The sequence below is a fragment of the Henckelia pumila genome, chromosome 3 (assembly GCF_033568475.1).
Source record: "Henckelia pumila isolate YLH828 chromosome 3, ASM3356847v2, whole genome shotgun sequence".
In the NCBI taxonomy this organism is placed as follows: Eukaryota; Viridiplantae; Streptophyta; class Magnoliopsida; order Lamiales; family Gesneriaceae; genus Henckelia; species Henckelia pumila.
The window spans coordinates 191,650,654-191,664,551 of record NC_133122.1 but is presented as its reverse complement, the minus strand read 5'-3'; the positions used below and the strand labels follow the sequence as shown (position 1 = coordinate 191,664,551).

Genomic DNA, 13,898 nt, shown 5'->3' with positions numbered 1-13,898 from the left:
CTATGGCTTCTTCTACGGAAAAGAATACTATTATTATGTATACATGTTCCTGCAAGTAATCTTCTTAACACTTGCTGGATTTAGTTTGCTTCGGCCTCAAAAATATGTGATGATCTTTAATTATCAGAGCATACACGATTTGATCCTAGAATTGTACATGATAGTATGCTGTTTTTGAGCTTGGGTGGCTGAAGAAAGACTGAATTTGAGGGAGGTATAGACATTAAGAATTTTATTATTCTCAAATTTCGAAAGTAATTGTTTTTGAAAGAACATGTCTTGCACATGTCTTTTAAATTATTTCCTTATTGCATTCAATTTCTATATTTATAGTTTTGCCTTTCTTAGAACAAGTTTTAAAATTGGTAATATCAGTTATATCTTGATTCGAAATATTTGATTCTGATGATATATTGTTTTCATGCTTTGTAGGTTCTTATTTATGGATACATATTGAAGATCTATTTATAGGAGTGCTTGGACCGATCTGATAACACAACAACGAGATAGAGAGATCAAGAGAGTGAAATATAGAGAGCAAAATACATAGAGAAAGTACTGCAGAAATTCTAGAGTATTGAAGTTCGATCATTGAAGAATTTCTAAAAAGATACTACTGCTACGTTGTGTTGCCGAGTAGTGTTGGAAACACTGAAAAACACATGAGTGAAGTGTTGTTCAGAAAGTGGTTCTTTGGTTTTCGTTTTTCGGTTTAGAACTTCCTATTGATTTATTATTCTAGTTCTTACTAGTGTTTAGGAAGTCTTTTATTTTCTCAATCTGTCGAGAAAAGTAGTTTTTCATAAAACAATCGCTAGTTGGTTTTTTGTAAACTGATTTAATTTTCTAGTGATTATTTCGCCATGAGGCATAGTACAAGTACTTAGTACTTGTGCATAAATATCTGTGTGATATTTACTTTTGCTGTTAGTTAATTATTCTGCTGCATAGTGTTATCGTGAAGTGTTGACAACACTGAAAGATAACACACACTCGAAAAGTTTTTTGGTATTTCTGTGATTTCATACTGTCCAAACCTTACAATTGGCGTCACAGACATTCACTTGACGATACTAAGTGTGATTCTATTTTTGTGTTTGAAGTAACATCACAATGGAGATACCTTATTCAGGAACTGCTCAACGCCCTCCAATCTTGGATGGATCCAACTATTCTATCTGGAAAGTTAGGATGCGTGTTTACATCAAATCGATTGATGAAAAGGCATGGCAGCGTGTGTTACAAGGCTGGAATCCACCAAGGAGAACTGATGGAGAAGGAGATTTTCTCCTCAAACCAGAAACGGAATGGAATGCCGATGAAACTGCTGCTTCGAATATGAACAATAAAGCTCTTAATGCTATATTTACTTCTCTTGATTCTAATATGTTTTCACTAGTCACTAACTGTGTATGTGCTAAACAGGCTTGGGAAAAACTTCAAATGCACTGTGAAGGATCCGATAGTGTGCGTCAAACCAAAAGAAGGATTCTCACTAATCAGTTTGAAAATATGAGAATGGAAGAAAGTGAGACGATCGATGATTATGAACGCCGCTTGAGGAAGATCGAGAATGAGGCAATTGATCTTGGTGATGCTATTTCAAATGAACGCCTAGTGAGCAAAGTGTTGAGATCACTGCCCGAAAGATTTCAAATGAAGATTTGTGTTATTGATGAATCAAAAGACACATCAATTCTGGGTTTGGATGAATTGATGAGTTTGCTTCGAACATATGAGTTAGTGATGAATTTTGAAAAAAAAAGGACAAAGGTAAGTCTATTGCACTTCAAGTTTCTAACGACTCATACCATGATTTTGTTGATTTGACACAGGGAGTCAACGAGTCTGACTTAGGAGATGATTCAATCGCCTTTCTTACCAAACAATTTGGTAACTACTTGAAGAGAATGAGAGATTATAAGAAACCCGGTCAGAAACCCAAAGTTTTGAATGCTCCTGCTGTTGGAAAACCATTGAGGATATGCGGACCAGAACAAAATACCATCTGAGATCACTGCCCGAAAGATTTCAAATGAAGATTTGTGTTATTGATGAATCAAAAGACACATCAATTCTGGGTTTGGATGAATTGATGAGTTCGCTTCGAACATATGAGTTAGAGATGAATTTTGGAAAAAAGGACAAAGGTAAGTCTATTGCACTTCAAGTTTCTAACGACTCATACCATGATTTTGTTGATTTGACACAGGGAGTCAACGAGTCTGACTTAGGAGATGATTCAATCGCCTTTCTTACCAAACAATTTGGTAACTACTTGAAGAGAATGAGAGATTATAAGAAACCCGGTCAGAAACCCAAAGTTTTGAATGCTCCTGCTATTGGAAAACCATTGAGGATATGCGGACCAGAACAAAATACCATCCCTTCAAAGAGTCAAAATCACTTTCAGAAAGAAGGAAAAACACTGAATATATCAAAGAAGTTTGAATCTGCGAAGTGTCATGAGTGCACAGGCTTCGGTCACTATGCTAATGAGTGCCCAACCAGACTTCGCAAAGGAATGTGTGCTTCCCTAAGTGATGATGAAGATGAGGAAGGAACATAACAAGGAGAAGAAGAGACTCACAATGCCCTTTCAGTTTTGGTGCTGCAGAAGAAACACAGTGCTGTCACAAGTGTCACAACACTTGGTCACAACACCGACCAAATAGTACTTTGTCTGAATGCATCTGTTTCTGGAGACTCAAATCAGGAAGCTGGTGAAGTAGAACTGTCTTGGGATAATGCTCAGAAGATGTATGAAGAATTGTATAATGACTGGATATTAAGGAACAAGACAAATTCTGCTTTAACAAAGGAGAACAGTGAACTAAAAGCTTCAGTGGCTAGACTTGAAGTTGTTCTGAGCAAGAAGGATTTAGAACTAGGCAAGGTAAAAGAAGAGCTTGGAAGAGCCAATGCAACTCTCGCAAAGTTTAATTCAAGCAAGACCAAGCTGGATTCAATTCTGATGATGGGAAAAGATGATAGAGCTGGTCTAGGATTTCATAATAGCAGGTTTGAAGTTGGGGAGTCATCAAAAACTGTTTTTGTCAAAGAAAACAGTAAATCTGCTAGCGTTCCTATTGCAATTCCAAAGGAAAAACAATTCCATTGAAGGCACAAGCTCCTGTTCAGAAGAAAAAGCAAAGGAAGCGTAGGTTTATTTGTCATTACTGTCAAAAGCAAGGTCACATCAAGCCTTACTGTTTCAAACTCAGGTATGACTATATGCACTGGAATTTCAGGCAAGAACTGTCATCAGTGTTGCCAACACTGAACCAGAACACTGCCAGGAGGAAAAATACTGAGAAAAAGGTTTGGGTACCAAAAGCTAAATCCAGTTGTAATGTTGTTTATACTTCCTTAAAAACTAATGTTGCAGGTCATTGGTACTTCGACAGTGGCAGTTCACGCCACATGACAGGATTGAAGAATTTGGAGATCCGCTCTACCAGACCGAACCCGGAGGAAAAAATCAACATCATCAATTGGCGCTGTCTGTGGTAATTTGAAAACAAAAGGGTTAAGATGATGAGTAAAAGATAAGAAACAAATTTCGGATTCTCGCATGGCTTGCACATCACAAAATTGCGAAAATTATTTAAATTAATTGAACCGTCGGATCGGGTTCAAATTTTGTATGCATATTCATTAATATGTTTTCTAGGATCTGAACGGTGGAGATTGTGATTGGTTTCCTCTAGAATCAGATCTAGACCACCGAACAGATGCTGCTCGCTCGCACAGCTTCTATGTGTTTTTCGCATGGCTTGCGCATCAGAAACTTGCAAAAATCATAAGAATTAATTGAACCGTCGGATCGGGTTTAAATTTTGCAAACATATTTATCAACATTTTTTTAGGATCTGAATGGTGGAGATCATGAATGGAGTCTTGTACAATGGGATTTTGACATCCTAACAGCAGCTGCTCACTCGCACAATTTTTGTATATTTTTGCATGGCTTGCGCATCAGAACCTTGCGAAAATCATTGAAATTAATTGAACCGTCGGATCGCATTCAAAATTTTCAGACATATTTATTAATATGTTTTGTAGGATCTGAACAAGGAAGATCATGATCGGAATTTTGGCACTTTGGGAAAGGTGGTTTAGACCGCCGAGCTACAACACAATCTTCTTGCATAGTTTCTGAGCAGTGTTCTTGAAAAAGTCATTTTAAAAAATCTAACCGTTGAAATTATTTGAAATTTTTATCATGAGTTCAGAACATCTTGACGCACATTTTGGATGGTTAAGATCAATTTTCGCTTGCTACATCAAGTCGGTTCTTTGATCAAAGTATAGAAAATATTATCTTGCTATACATCCAAAGTCATGTCATCGACAACGCATGTACGAGATAAGTATTTCAATCATCTTTATGTTTGAATTAAATTATTAAATTTTTATTTATTATCATTATTTAATAATATTCTGAGGCATCTTCTACTATCAAAATTACATGTTTGTTTTCTTGTGATCAAATTTGTTGGACTTCTCTTCCCATGTATTTTTGTTTGGGTTATTTTACGTAATTGGGCATGCAATCTTGCAGTAAGACCCAATTATATCACATCGGACATGCAATCTAGCACTAAGGCCTACTCTACGACTTGACACTTTATAAGCCCAACACAACTTGGCAAACTACAAAAGCCCGACCAGTTCGGCACTTACCACGCCATACGTGGTCAAAATCAAAGCCCGATCAGTTCGGCACTCACCACGCCACTCGTGGTTATCTCAAAAGCCCGACCAGCTCGGCAATATGTAAACCCACGCCACTCGTGGTTATCTCAAAAGCCCGACCAGCTCGTCAATATGTAAACCCATGCCACTCGTGGTTATCTCAAAAGCCCGACCAGCTCGGCAATATGTAAACCCACGCCATTCGTGGTTATCTCAAAAGCCCGACCAGCTCGACAATATGTAAATCCACGCCACTCGTGGTTATCTCAAAAGCCCGAACAGCTCGGCAATATGTAAACCCACGCCACTCGTGGTTATCTCAAAAGCCCGACCAGCTCGGCAATATGTAAACCCACGCCACTCGTGGTTATCTCAAAAGCCCGACTAGCTCGGCAATATGAAAACAAACGCCACTCGTGGTTATCTCAAAATCTCGACCAAGCTCGACACCTACCACGCACTTCGTGGTCAAATTCAAAGCCCAACCAGCTCGGCACCTACCACGTCACTCGTGGCCTCCATCAAAAGCCCATCCGGTTGGGAAATGTTACTTGTACTTGGTTAATACAAGAGTTCTTACATGGGCTCGGGATTCGACCAGACCACATGGTCTAAACTTCATACTTCTTTTAGACTAGTAAGGGGAAGTACTATTGATGCCCCTAAAAAATATACGAGTCTAATCCGACCCGAGCCCAATAATCCATATTTTTGGAAATATACTTTGAGGCCCATCTAGTCTTAATTTATGAGAAGCCCAGTCTGGGATGACCCTGTTAGGGAATGAGCTCATGATTATAAATTCATGGGTTTGAGCCCTAACTGGTATGGTTGGAGTCCGACCCGAGCCCAGGAAGAGCTCAATATCTAGAACCTTCCAGTACTCTCGGACACATGAAGATCTGCAACAGATAAGGACAATATCTTATGAATCCAAGATTTGATATGATTTCAAACTCATCAATTAGAGTCCTACTCTAACACATGTTCTACCTTGACAAGGTAACCTACCCCTCCAAGCCCCTATAAATACAGGTATGGTTCATGGTTTATTCATTCATCTATTTGATTCACTTCTTGTTCACACACTCACGCACGCATATTCTCTTGTTCTACTTTTTGTCAAACTCTTTTACTTTCGAGCACTGACTTAGGCATCGGAGGGGTCATGCCAAAATACCTTCGGCGCCCCCTAATTTAGCTTCTGTCTGTGCAGAGTTTCGTCGTGCCCGACTAGACCCGGTTTATTGAAGATTTGGAGATACGCTCTACCAGACCGAACCCGGAGGAAAAAATCGACATCATCATATGTTATGGAAAGTGGCTAAGAACTTTGTTGATCACTGTGAATCGTCAAGTCACTATTCCGACAAAAAATGACATTGCTAATATATATCAAATTTGATTTAAATGACAAAAATTCAAAAAATATTAATGTACATGATGATTCTGCTGATTTTTCCACACGAGAAATAAAAATAATGAGCCAGCACATGTATATTGAAACTTTATTATAGAAATAAACCTCACAAAATACTTAATAACAAATCCACATATATTTATGACAACAATACTCCAAATTTATAAATACCTCATGAAGCAACAATATTTCACAATTAAAAAGTTGAACGTACATCAATAATCCAAATTTCAATTGCATTCCTTATGCCAATTTCGAAAAACATACTGCATGGAAAAAAGAAATCCACCAAGTTAGAAATATAAAGTTTAACCAACTACAAAAAAAAATCAAAAAATAACAAAATATGAGAGTGGGGGACATGACTCTGGATTTACGAAAGAAAAATCGCTAAAACTCAAATTACAGAGCGAAGCATCAAATATAACTCTTATAATAGTTCTAACTAAGTTATGACTTCCAAACTCACAGTTCAAAATTCTAATCTCCACAACCAAATAACAAATTTATTTCCTTTGAATGGAAATCTCGACCAATTAAATAGCACAATTAATTTAAGTTATTAAAATATAAAACCTATATAAATCTGCAAAATGAATTGAGCAAAACTTAGTTTACACCGCACAAATAAAATTTTTTTTTAAAAAAATTAAATCAAAGACAAAAATTAAAGGCGAAGAATCCGCCAAAAAGAACAAAAAATGTAACTACATTCCATTAAAATTTCCGTTATTGAACAGCTTAAAAAAAATTCATAAAACTCAACCCATAGTTCTTTTTAAGCAAGCTTGATTAAAAACAAATCTAATGAGATATAAATACAACATCACTATTTTTTCCTCCCTACAAATAAAACATAGCATAAAATTTAAATCGATTGATGTTTTTTTTTAAAATAAAATAAAATAAAATCCTTTCTATCTATTTGAAATAACTAGTAGGATACACGTGCTTCGCACGTGGGAAATGAACATGATTGCATAATGATCATAAATATAATTATTTATCATTTTAAACAATCATGATTTGTTGAATGCTTTAATGGCTCGATTTTCACCTCATTTAGCTTTATTTCATATTTTTCGTATTTTTTTGTTTCCTTCTTCGATTAAATTCAGAAATGTTTTCGTCATCTTCGATTTCCATGATTTTTTTTTGTCATTTTATGATTACCTGTTTTGTCTAATTTGAAAAAAAAAATTATGTTGATCTTTGCTCGGTTCTCTAAGCCTATTTTCATATTTAGACACATCATTTTTTTATAAATGAATAGGTTGAGTTTTCTGTTATATTTCAATTGTTATAATTAGAATTAAATTTAAATAAATGTTTTATCTAGTCACTCGATAAAATATATTATTTGACAAAATATGTTATAAAAGGAATGGTCGGTGCTACCCTCACCAAAGTGATCTGGACGGACCAGACCATATAAGCAGATCAAATGATTTGATCTGTTGTGCAACTTGTTCCGTCCAGATCATGTTGGGACAGCTACCCTCAGGGTAGCATGAACTGTTTCTCAAACAACTATCTAATTCTCAGCTCGATTAATTATAATTATAAGCCTAAACAAAAGATCTTTTTATATTTGTTTAATATTTTTATTTACTAAAGAGTTCTTTTTTCTTTTAATATATATATATATATGTATGTATATCTATAAAAAATGGTTACTTGTGTGTAGGACCAAACACTTGTCGCTTTATACTCAAACACATTATTACCACTTACGATTGTTTTTTTTTAAATTTGAATTATTTCGATAAAAATATGCTTATTTACCAAATTCTTAAAAAACAATAAGAAAACATTAAATATAACAAACTAAAATAGTTTTTTGCAATCTATAAATATAAGTGATTATGGATTTTTTTTTCACATATTTGTTGAGAAAATATTCATAATCACTTAATTTTAGAGGTTGCAAACACTGTCTAAACATCATATAAGAAATAATAAAATATTATAAATAATTTATTACAATACCATTATCCTAAAAATAATATTAAATTTATACTAATAATTTTCTTTGTTCAATCCACCTTCCAATTAACATTTAACAAACGGAAATTAGAATTAATATTTGTTTAATACAAATAAATATATATAAATGTATATGCATGTACATATATATAATCGGTTATCCAGATCGGGTATGTGTATGGGTAGGATGTTACTACATCCGCCTTCATCTCCAAACTCGAAAATCATCATACCCGATTACCCATTTATATAATCGAATACAAAAACTCCCTCGATATCCTCCTCTATTCGGATAAAATATCCAATTATCCATTGAGTTTGGAGAAAATTGTCATTCTTATGAATCGGTGCAAATTGCTTCACTAATTCAGGTTGTCAAAAACAATTGGTTATGCGGCAATCCTCCTCATTTAGAGAGATTTTTTTGTTGAAACAATGATATTAAGAGTCATGTCAACCTAGCTCTTTGTGACATCAAAGATAAGTGATGATGTTAAATATTCGAGTTCTCTTTTTAGTGTATTCCTATTCAACTACATACTTAATTAGAAAAGACATCGATTATTTGCCTCATTCAACCAAAACACCAAACAGTACAGACTCTGAAAGAAAGAGAATTGTATATTTTATATAAGAAAATCACTTCAAAAAAATATTAAGTTTATTATTGATGTAAAAATAATCCACCTTATCATTATATTTCCGTACTTGAGTTTTCACAAGCGTTAACTTCTTTAAATTATATATTATATATTGCATCATAAAAAGATAATATCGTAAATTATTTTGATTGCAGTACTTATTAATTATTTGCACAATAGCTGCACACTAACTAAATTACGAATTTGTAATTAACTAATTACTAATTTTTTCCCTATATATTTCACACACAAACTAAATTACTAATTTTGTCCCAATTCCACAAACAGACTAAATTTATTAAATTAAATTACTATGATTTTCATGTTTATTCAACACACTAACTAAATTAGTAACTTCTAATTTGCTAAAGTACTGATTACTAATTTTTTTTCTCTATTTATTCCACACACAAACTAAATTAAATCAGATTATTATTTTCAAATACATACGCGACTTGAATATATAATCTCAATATATACCCGTATTTGATTTGATTATTAAATTATTAATTATAAATTTGTTCTATTACTCACTTATTGAATTTATTGAATTAAATTAAATCACTTTTTTTGCCTCAATAATTTATTCCACAAACAAACTAAATTATTAATGTCCAATTTACTACCGTAAAAAATGTCTAATTTAATAAATTAATCATTTCTATCCGTGATCATATTTATTTCACACACTAACTAAATTTACGTCTATTTATTCCACGTACTAACCAAATTACTAATTTTTAATTTACTACATTACTAATTTAATTAGCTCTTATTTGTTCCACACACACTAACTAATTAAATCACTGACTCTATCCCAATTTATTCTATAATAAGTTAATAACTCATATTTCCCCAATGTAATTACTAATTTTTCTCCCAATAATCCACATACTGACTAAATTTATTTAGTTATATTAAATTACTAAAATTTTCCTATTTATTCTATACACTAACTAAATTAGTAATTTCTAATTTTCTAAAGTAATCCTTCCTAATTTTTCCCCTATTTATTCCACACATACTAATTAAAATTCTATTTTTCAAATACATATTACTTGCATACATATATATATATATATATACACATACTCGTATTCTGATTTGATTATTATTAATATGATTATTAAATTAAAAATTTCTATTTTATTACATGTTAACTCCTTATTTAATATTCTACACAATAACTAACATTTCCCCCTATGTAATTACTAATTTTGTCCCCACACACTAAATCAATTTATTAAATTAAATTAAATTACTAAGTTTTTCCTATTTATTCTATACACAAACTAAATTAGTAATACCTAAAGTACTCCTTAATAATTTTTTACCTATTTATTGCACACATACATACTAATTAAATTAAATTTTTAATTTTCAAATACATTGACTTGAATTTGAATATATAATCTTAATATATATGCGTATTCTGATTTGATTATTATTAATATGATTATTCAATTACAAATTTTGATTTATTACACACTAACTAAATTTATTGAATTAAATTACTATTTCACTCCAATAATTTATTCCAAACAGTAACTAAACTACTCATTTCTTATTTACTAAATTATCAATTCTAATATTGCTCCTATTTATTTCACACACTAAATAAATTTACCCATGCATATTTATTCCTCACACAAACCAAAGTACTATTTTCTAATTTATTAAATTATTTGCTCTTATTTATTTCACACACTAACTATATTACTAATTGTTTGATCCCTATTTATTCCACACATACTAATTAAATTTCTAATTTTCAAATACATGTGGAATTTTTTAAATAAGAAAAAAAACACATAATAATGACATTCACACACATATATAATAGCAAACAATAGCATATAGAAGAATGAACAACCTTCCCAGACAACGCTCCAAGAAAAGGAGAGAAACCTTGGCAGATCATCCTCCTTGAGTCTTGACTGAGCCAAAACCATGAACTTTCTTTGTATGTACATGCATTTCTTAACCTTTTACTTTGATAATGAAGATCGCTTTCGACCATCCATAGCTCACGAATCGCTTGCTGTTTATATATAATATGATTACGACAGTAGATAATTCAAATCAATGCATAGAATAGAAATTAAATATCAAACTACAAAGAAAAACATAGATCAAGAAACAATTAAGAAATGGTCATAATCTATATGTAACCCATATCAAGCCACATGCGGCACTTGTTCTTTTTTTCCGCTGGCTCAAGAGATATTCCTCCTATGGACCCCTTTTAGATCCCCTTAATTAATAAGAATCCAGAAATCTTGTTGCTCACTCGTTTGCAAAGGATGATATCGATGACATCATCAAAAGTTTATATATCTCATTCCATCGGCCGTGTCGTTTAATTTGCTTTAATTTAATTTAATTTGCTCAATGTATCCATGTATTTGATTGACTAATTCATTTAATGCGCCACTCATTATCCATGTATTTGATTGATTGACTAACTAATTCATTTAATGTGATGAATGAATTTCCAAAATTTTATCGAAACAAATAAATTAAAATATCATTATTTTAGAATTAATATTTGTTTAATACAAATAAATATATATAAATGTATATGCATGTACATATATATAATCGGTTATCCAGATCGGGTATGTGTATGGGTAGGATGTTACTACATCCGCCTCATCTCCAAACTCGAAAATCATCATACCCGATTACCCATTTATATAATCGGATACAAAAACTCCCTCCATATCCTCCTATATTCGGATAGAATATCCAATTATCCATTGGGTTTGGAGAAAATTGTCATTCTTATGAATCGGTGCAAATTGCTTCACTAATTCAGGTTGTCAAAAACAATTGGTTATGCGGCAATCCTCCTCATTTAGAGAGATTTTTTTGTTGAAACAATGATATTAAGAGTCATGTCAACCTAGCTCTTTGTGACATTAAAGATAAGTGATGATGTTAAATATTCGAGTTCTTTTTTTAGTGTATTCCTATTCAACTACATACTTAATTAGAAAAGACATCGATTATTTGCCTTATTCAACCAAAACACCAAACAGTACAGACTCTGAAAGAAAGAGAATTGCATATTTTATATAAGAAAATCACTTCATAAAAATATTAAGTTTATTATTGATGTAAAAATAATCCACCTTATCATTATATTTCCGTACTTGAGTTTTCACAAGCGTTAACTTCTTTAAATTATATATTATATATTGCATCATAAAAAGATAATATCGTAAATTATTTTGATTGCAGTACTTATTAATTATTTGCACAATAGCTGCACACTAACTAAATTACGAATTTGTAATTAACTAATTACTAATTTTTTCCCTATATATTTCACACACAAACTAAATTACTAATTTTGTCCCAATTCCACAAACAGACTAAATTTATTAAATTAAATTACTATGATTTTCATGTTTATTCAACACACTAACTAAATTAGTAACTTCTAATTTGCTAAAGTACTGATTACTAATTTTTTTCTCTATTTATTCCACACACAAACTAAATTAATTTAGATTACTATTTTCAAATACATACGCGACTTGAATATATAATCTCAATATATACCCGTATTTGATTTGATTATTAAATTATTAATTATAAATTTGTTCTATTACTGTAAGGCCCGAAAATATTAAATTATTAATTATGGGATTTGAGAATTAAATTCCATATTATGGGCTAATATTGATTTGAGAAATTATGGAAATGATAGATTTAATTTCCGAGCCGAAAAGATTTAATTTGAGAATTTATGGATTTTGAGAATTAAATTCCGAGAATTCTTAAATTAAAAAGAATAAATATTCGATTTTAATATTTATGGCATTTAAGATTTACATTCCATGTTTCGGAAATTAAAGAAGATGAATTTGGAAGATACAACTCGATCAGGGACTGATTTGCAAATATTGAAATTTGAAGGGTTGAAGTGAAAACGGTCGGGATTATTTAATTAATCCGAATTTAATTTATTTTAATCCGAGTATATTTAATTTGGGAATATTTAAAGTTTTGATTTAAATTCTAATATTCTTAAATTATTTTGGATTGAAATTGAATTAAAACGACGGCCGAGGACTGAATTGCAATTACTGAAAACTTGAGGGACTAAATTGTAATTTATGCAATATCTATCCAATTTAATCAGATTGTATACGTGTAATTCAGTGGCAATTCAGAATTAGGAAGAACAGGGCTCGAAACCATTTCCATTTCTTTGAATTCGATTGTTTCAAAACGCCGTAACTTTTGATTCGCTCGTCCGATTTCAATTCCGAAAGATGTTCTGGAATCCTTGCAACGAGGCCTTCGATTTGATGTAAGGTTTATGATGTCTTGAATAGGTTTTTAAATTCGAATATGGGCAGAAATCAGAAGTTGATTTGTTTGATCATGTTATCGATATTCTAGCGTTGTATATTCGAAACCGAATTGAATCTTGAGTATTGAATGAAATTCATATGATAACCAGCATAGATTTCGACTTGTGTAGCATCTGATTATGCTGGTAATTAGCTGGTAATTAGCTGGTGTTGATGATATATAATGATATGAAGTTATATTCGAAGTCGATATTTCGTCGGTTACCGATTTTCAGTCGTTATGCCGTCGATTGATGTTTTAAAACTGTTTTTGATAGTCTACGATTGAGCCAATGATCTGAAGATTATATACTGATTTTGTTAGATGATACTCTTTACATGTCAAACATGTTACGAGCTCAATCAAATCAAGAGGTCGGATTGTGAACAGAGGAAGTTTGCTTGCGGGTTGAATGAGTTGTTTCATAGTAGATTGATGTTTTGATAGCCGATAATTGAACCAAGATGTTCTTTGAGATGTTGCTGATGTTGTAGCATCTTTATTCCTCAATTTCAGATTATTTTGAAGTCTATTGACTCGAGAACCTGGACTTTGTCGAAGGAAGAAGTGAAGGTTTGAAAATGACTTGATTGAAGATGTATTGATATTTTGATGCGATTCTGATATGATGAAATTGAACGAAGTTTGATATATCTGTTTTGATGATTATGTTCAGATTTGAAGTATTCAGGACAGATGATATACGAAAGTATAATGACGACATCGAGAGTCAGGAAGTTTGAAACTCGAGAACGATTCTTCTTGAGTTCTTCCGCCAAAATCACATA

The 13,898-nt window shown here is 32.1% G+C and overlaps 1 protein-coding gene across 1 annotated transcript in view; it reads right to left on the bottom strand.

The window, feature by feature from the left end:
- Positions 1–10,712: 10,712 nt before the first annotated feature.
- The window catches only part of LOC140892505 (putative disease resistance protein RGA3), a 35,124-nt gene continuing 31,938 nt past the window's right edge, over positions 10,713–13,898 (bottom strand). Inside the window, exon 3 of the mRNA XM_073301427.1 lies at positions 10,713–10,786. The gene's annotated coding sequence lies outside the window, so the exon portion shown is untranslated. The remainder of the gene's footprint in view (positions 10,787–13,898) is intronic.